At 45.1% G+C, this 7,031-nt stretch overlaps 1 pseudogene; it reads left to right on the forward strand.

Annotated features, from left to right (window-relative positions):
- The first annotated feature begins 1,905 nt into the window (after window positions 1-1,905).
- Window positions 1,906-6,881, forward strand: LOC102858267 (annotated as a pseudogene).
- The last annotated feature ends 150 nt before the right edge of the window (window positions 6,882-7,031 follow it).

The raw sequence follows: 7,031 nt of genomic DNA on the forward strand, positions 1-7,031 counted from the left end.
GATGTTTGCCCCAGGGCATGGGCACAGCTCAGCTCACCCCAGGACATGGGCACAGCTCAGCTCACCCCAGGGCATGGGCACAGCTCAGCTCTGGAGGGGCCTTCACAGGGGAGAAGGTGTCCTTTGCCTGAGGGATTGCTTGTTCCAGCTCAGGGCCCCAGGCTCTGAACTCCCCCTGGGACTAAAAGGATTAGGTAGCAACAGACTCTCCCTTGCAGGAAAAGTGGACTCTTTTCCTAATGTGCTGGCCCCAGGGCTGGACAGACCCTTTGCAGAGACAACTAGCTTGCGCCTTGCACCATCCTACAAGGAGAAGCATTTTCTTAGGGCAGATTAATCTCTTAGAGAAATTCTTGGCATTTTCTTTCACAGCAGTTGAATCAGAGATGCAGATGTAATCGCCTGGCCTTCTTTCTGCCACCCCTAGCCCATCAGTGGAGAGAAAAGCTGGGGCAGCTGTTGGAGAGGAAAAGAGAAGCAGAGAAGGATTGCAATTCTGAGGGGCCTGTTCCCTCAAGGCCTATTGGGCTGCTAATTTATAGGCCAGCAATTTGAATCCACCAGCTGCTCCATAGAAGAAAGATGTTTTCTGTAAAGAAAGATTCACACCTTCAGAAACCACGTGGAGGGTCATTACAAGTCAAAACCAACTCCTCAGTTGTTGTTAGGTGCCGTCAAAGTCCCCTCTGACTCACAGTGACCTATGAACAGAGGAGCTGAATCTTGACCTATCTTGTGCCGTCCTAGGGTCTCTGATACACTTGAGCCCGTTGTTACAGTCAACTGTGTTGCTCCTTGAGGGGCTTCCTTTCTTTCACTGATCCTCCACCTGGAGGAAGAATGTGGGGATTCCTCCCAGGCCTAATCACTCCCCAAGAAACCTGATACCATCTAAGGGGGCCAGATCAAAGAGCAGCCCAGACAACGGATCCCAATAAGGCTCTGCTTCTGATCACAAAGCCCACCCCTAAGTTAATTAACAGCCCCAAATTCCAAAAAAAATACCATCTTCCTTGTTGTTATTGTAGTTCTGTGCAGCCCTGTCACCCGTGACTCTTAGGGACCCTGTGAACGATAGACCTGAAGACTGTCCATAACTATCATCCTTTCTCAAAGTTCATAGAGTTTCCAGAGGCATGTTGTTTAGGAAGTGAATGTACAACAGCCCCAAATTCTGCTCTGTCCCGAGCCAACCTTATTGTCTCTGACACACCTAACCCCATTACCTCAGTCACTGAGTCAATCCATCTTATCAAGGGTCTTCCTCTCCTGTGCTGTCCCTCCACCCTCCCAAGCATGATCTCCCTTCTCCAAGGACTCGTCCCGCGTTGTAATATGCCTTCAAGGAGCAGCCTGGTTTTACCCTGTCTAGGATAAACCTGTTTGTTCTATCAGTCCATGGTATATTCAATAATCTTTTCCAGCACCACAGCTCAAAGACATCAATTCTTCTTCTATCATTCCTAGTCATTGTTCAGATTTTTGATACATAGCAAGCAATTGTGAAACCCTTGTACAAAGAAACCACCCTTGGCTGCCCTCACACCATTTTGACCTCCACTCGTGATCACTTGGCATCCCTCTCAGACCACTCAGTAAAGGCCTGTTGTCTTCTTGGGACCAGCTTCTTTCTTTCTCTCTTAGGCCCTCAACTCTTTCTATCTAACACCCTCTTTCCCAGTAACATATCTTTTTCCAACAAATGACATGCCCAAAGTATGTGAAATGAGGTTTCTCCACCCTTGCCTGTAAGGGGTAACCTGGTTGCACTTTATCCAAGCCATATACTTGTTTGTTGTTTTGGTAGGCCAAGGGATATTCAGGGTAGTTCTGATTCCGTCTTGGAGACACACGAAACTGATGAACTGGTGTGGAGTTCATCTCTGCATGTGTGATTGCGCTGGGATGGATTCCTCGTCATCTTCTTCTGTGGCGGGTTTGGGCACTATGGGGATACAACTACAGCAGTTCATCGAGGTGGAGACACTGAGGCAATGCTTTCAGCAGCTGGTGCATCAAATGACTGACCTTTCTTGGGCGAGGGTCCTGTAGCTGAGACCTGGACACGGTGTCATCTTTCCCTCCACCCTTATCCCACGAGACTCTCCAATGTGCAGGATTGGAGGAGGAGGAGGACCCTGTGGAGCACGCCTGTCCACGTCAGAAAAGAGAAGGGTGACTCCACTGATCAGGGGCTGTCACTCTGGACCTCTGCTTTGTCAGGGCAGAGGACTTGGGGATCCAGGAAACTTATGGCACTGTCCCGCCCAGCACTTTCAGGTACCAGAGATAGATGTTGACATAGAGATAGACCAGCTGTTGCAGGTCTGAAGGTTGGGGAAGGGAGTGTTCTCTGTAAGGGGACTTTGGCAAAAGGGTGGAAGGCATTTGCAGGTTAGGATCAAAGTGTGCAGGCTAGGGGGAGCTCTGGTGGCCTAGTGGCAAGAAGCTGCACTGCAATCCCAGAGGAACACGGTTCGAATCCACCAGATGCTCTGCCGGAGAAGGAGGCGCAATATCCTCCTGTACCAGTCAGATCTGATTTGACGGTACACGCACACAAAATAAAAAAAATTTAAAAAAAAAAAGTGTGCAGGCTGCTAAGAACGACATACTGCCCACAGAATTAGGAGACTAGGGATGATTATTCTGAAACTGGAAGGTCTAACTGAAGCTTGTATACAACAGCAGAGAAGAATGAACAAAAACTCATTTGAACCATTTAACCTGAACAATATACAGTGACTGATTTCCAGAATCCCTTTGCCCATAAACTTATGGTATGGCTGGACCATGACTACAGATGCTTACTTAGAGCTGAACTGCCTTGACCCAGAGTTGTTGTTGTTGTTGTTACGTGACGCCAAGTCGCTTGCGACTCATAGCAACCCTCTGTACAACAACCCTGAAACCTACTCTATCCTGTGCCAACTTTACTGTCTCTGACACACCTACCCTTATTACCCCAGACACTGTATCAATCCATCTCACTGATGGTCCCTCCAGCCTTCCAAGCATGACGTCCCTCTCCAAGGACAGGTTCCTCCTAGAATCATGTCCAAAGTACGTCAGACGAAGCCTCAGAATCCTTGTCTCCAAAGGATAGCCTGGCTTCACCTTCTCGAGGATGATCCTGTTTGTTCTCCTGGCCATCCATGTTATAGTCAACACTCTTTTTCAGCACCACAGCTCAAAGGCATCAGTTCTCTTTCTATTATCCCAGAGTACTTTCTTTTAAAATCTGTGATCTTTGACATTTGATTCAGGTGGGATGGGGTTAAACATTCCTTTAAGAATCTGTAAACTATGTACATACAAAAACTTCTCCAACAGGGTAAAAAGGGAAGCCACAGACTTGGAAAAAGTATTTGGTAATGACATGTCAGACAAGGGACTTATATCTAGAATTTATAAAGTGCTCGAGCACCACAACAAGATAAAGGTAATTAACTCAATTGAAAAATGTGCACAGGATATGAACAGATGCTTCACCAAAGAAGACATTCAGATGGCCAACAAGCACATGAAGAAATATTAGAAATCCCAAGCTCTAAGAGAGATGCAAATAAAAACAACTAAGAGATATCATCTCACCCCTATAAGAATAGCAAAATTTAACAGAACAGCAAACATCAAATGCTGGCAAGGTTGTGGAGAAACTGGAACCCTTATTCACTGTTGGTGGGAGTGTATATGGTGCAACCACTGTGGAAGGCCATATGGTGCTTTCTCAAAAAGTTGCAAATAGAAATACCATTTGACCCAGCAATTCCACTACTGGTAATTTACCCAAAAGAAACCATAACAGCCACTCAAGCGGATATATGCATACCCATGTTGATTGCAGCTTTGTTCACAATAACAAAGAGCAGGAAACAACCCAAGTGCCCATCAACAAATGAATGGATAGAGAAGCTCTGGTATATTCACACAATGGAATACTATGCAGCACTGAAAAAAACAAGGAACTCATGAAATACTATGCAAAGTGGGTGACCCTGGAGGGTATTATGCTGAGTGAAATATCTCAGTCACAAAAGGACAAATATTGTATAGGGCCACTTTTGTAAAACAAGACTGACATCGAGGTTGAGGGAAGATGGAGGGTAGGAATGATGTATACTGCATTGAAACAGATGAGGGAGAGAACTGTTTAAAAGGGCTATATGATTCGGTATTATTGTCATGACAGGAATCCAGAATGAAGGCTGCACAGTGGAGTGGACCTGGGGGGAGGGATTACATAACAATGAAAGAGTTTTTCTTTTACTTTTTAAGGAGAAGAGTGAATTGACAGGTAAGGATTGGGCAGGGAGAAAAGTGCAACAATGAATGATTGGAAACCCTAGGTCTCAGTAAACTTTGATTAAAATTAATTTAAAAAAAGGAATCTGTAACCTAAAACAAACAAAAAGAACCTGAAAACCATGGACCCTTTAGGAGAATTCCTAGAACCTTCCACTCCCTTGGAAAACCTTCAAGAACCTTGACAAGGTTATAGAGGGTCTTCCTTCCCTACCACCACCCAACCACACTGAAGGTTTAAGCATTTTTGCTGAAGTAATTTATCCTGTCACCTTATAGACTGAATTTACCTTGAGGGCTTTTAATGCAAGCCCAACTTGGGTTATAATGAAATTCAGGGCTGCTTCACTTGTATTTGGACAGTTTTCTGGCTTTAAAAAAGCACGACCTCAGCCCTCCTATTTCTGGTGTTGACTTTGGGCAAAGCACCTGGGACAAGGTTCCATGCTTTATAAAACAGTGAAATCTCTGAGAGGTGGAACTTGATGAGACTGCCTCCTTTTTCCAAGCCTCACAACAAGTTTTCCCCATCTGACACGGTGCGGTGCAGTCTTAACACTTTCTTGTTGCCTTCTACTTGTGAGAAGAGTGGAAATCCTGGAACATTTGATTGTGCTTATGCGAAACCTATACTTGGACTAAGAGACAGTCGTCAGAACAGAGGAAGGAGACACTGCATGGTTCAAAATTGGGAAAGGGGCCCACCAGGGATGTAATCCCTCCATACCTTCTCAATCTGTATACAGAACAGATCATTCAGTATACAGGGCTGTACGAGGAGGAATGTGGCATCAGGTTTGGTGGAAGATTCATCAACAAACTGCATTATGCAGATGACACAACCCTGCTTGCTCAAACTGAGGAGGACCTGAAGTGCTTGCTGCAGAAGGTCAAGGACTGCAGTCTTCAATATGGATTGAAGCACAACATGAAGAAAACAAAGATTCTCACCACTGGGCCAACTGGCTGCATCAATATGGATGGAGAAGAGATTGAGATTGTTAACAATTTTAGTTTGCTTGGCTCCACAATCAATACTCTTGGTAACAGCAGCCAGGAAATCAAGAGACGAATTGCATTGGGAAAGTCAGCTGACCTCTCCAGAGTACTGAAGAGCAACAACATCAGTCTGGAGACTAAGGTGTGCCTGATCTGGGCTATCATCTTCGTAACTGCGTGCTATGCATCAAAGAGCTGGACGGTGACTAGGAATGATAGAAAGAGAATTGATGCCTTTGAGCTGTGGTGCTGGAGAAGAGTATTGACTGCTAGGAGAACAAACAGGTTTGTTCTGGAGAAGTTGAAGCCAGGCTGCTCCTTGGAGGCAAGGATTCTGAAGCTTCGTCTGACATACTTAGGGTATGTTGCAAGGAGGGACCAGTCCTTGGAGAGGGACATCATGTTTGGAAGAGTGAAGGGACAGCACAGGAGAGGTAGACTCTCAATGAGGTGGATTAATTCAGTGATTGGGATGGTGGGAGTAGGTGTATTGGAGACAGTGATGTTGGCACAGGTTAGAGCAGGATTTAGGACTCTTGTAATAGGGTCTCTGTGAATTGCAAGTGACTCGACAGCACATAACCACACAATAGTTTTCCAGCTCAAACAAGGTCCAGCTTCTCCATAAAATCTGCAGTTATGGACCTGTCCAAATTATTGAGTAGTAATGATGCCAGTTTGAGGATTAAGGTGTGTGTTTGACTCAGGTCATAGTCTTTCCTATTACTAGCTATGCATCTGAGACTTGGACAATGAATAAGGATGACAGTAAAATAATTGATGCCTTTGAGCTGTGGTGTTGGAGAAGAGCACTGAACATCCATGGACGGCCAAGAGTACGAACGGATACATCTTGGAGAGGGTGCAGCCGGAGTGCTCTTTGGAGGCAAGAATAATGAAGCTTTACCTCACACACTTTGGAAATATTGGTAGGAGATGTTATTCCTTGGAGAAGGACATGGCAGAGGGTAAGCGAAAGAGAAGAAGAAACCAGGTGGATTGACAAGGTGACTGCTGCAATGGGCTCTTGTGTGTCAGGTAGTGTGAGAATGGCGCAGGACAGGACTAGGTTAGGATCTTTTGTTCGTAGGGTCACAACATGGTGACTAAGGAGTTGTACTTACAACCCAAAGGCATGTGGGTCCAAATCCAACAGGTGTTCCACAGTCTCCCATGTGATTTACAGCCTCTGAAAACCCACTGAAAGGTCTCCTATGTGTTGGCTCTAACTTGATGGCACATAACAGCAATAATAACATACGGTTGTGAGATTTTGATGTAAGCCTGTAGTGCTGGTACTTGGTAAGCTACCAAAGTGTTACTATTATCAGGCTCTATTTTCAGGGAAAGTTTTCACTCTAATCAATAAGTAACACTATCTCCCCTTCCTAAGTTCACTCTGTGATTCTATATTTTGTCTTGAGCAGGAGAAGTGCATGGCCAAACTGGACAGTCGGACTGAGGCTTGCTTTGTGAATTGTGTCGAGCGTTTCATTGATATAAGCCTGTTCATCTTGAATTGATTGGAACAGACCCAGAAATCCAAGCCAGTTTTCTCAGAAAGCCTTTCTGACTGATGTCAACATTACCTCTTTGGAGAGGGGAAGCAGTTCAAGACAGAAAGCAGCGTTCGTTGTTGGTAGGATGATTGAAGAAAATAAAAAATTATTAAAACATCTATCTGTGTCATCCTGTCATTGGAGAATGAACAGAGACCGTGTGTGTGC

This window comes from Elephantulus edwardii, unplaced genomic scaffold (genome assembly GCF_000299155.1).
Source record: "Elephantulus edwardii isolate Elephantulus edwardi_28Jun2011 unplaced genomic scaffold, EleEdw1.0 scaffold00151, whole genome shotgun sequence".
NCBI classification, from domain to species: Eukaryota; Metazoa; Chordata; class Mammalia; order Macroscelidea; family Macroscelididae; genus Elephantulus; species Elephantulus edwardii.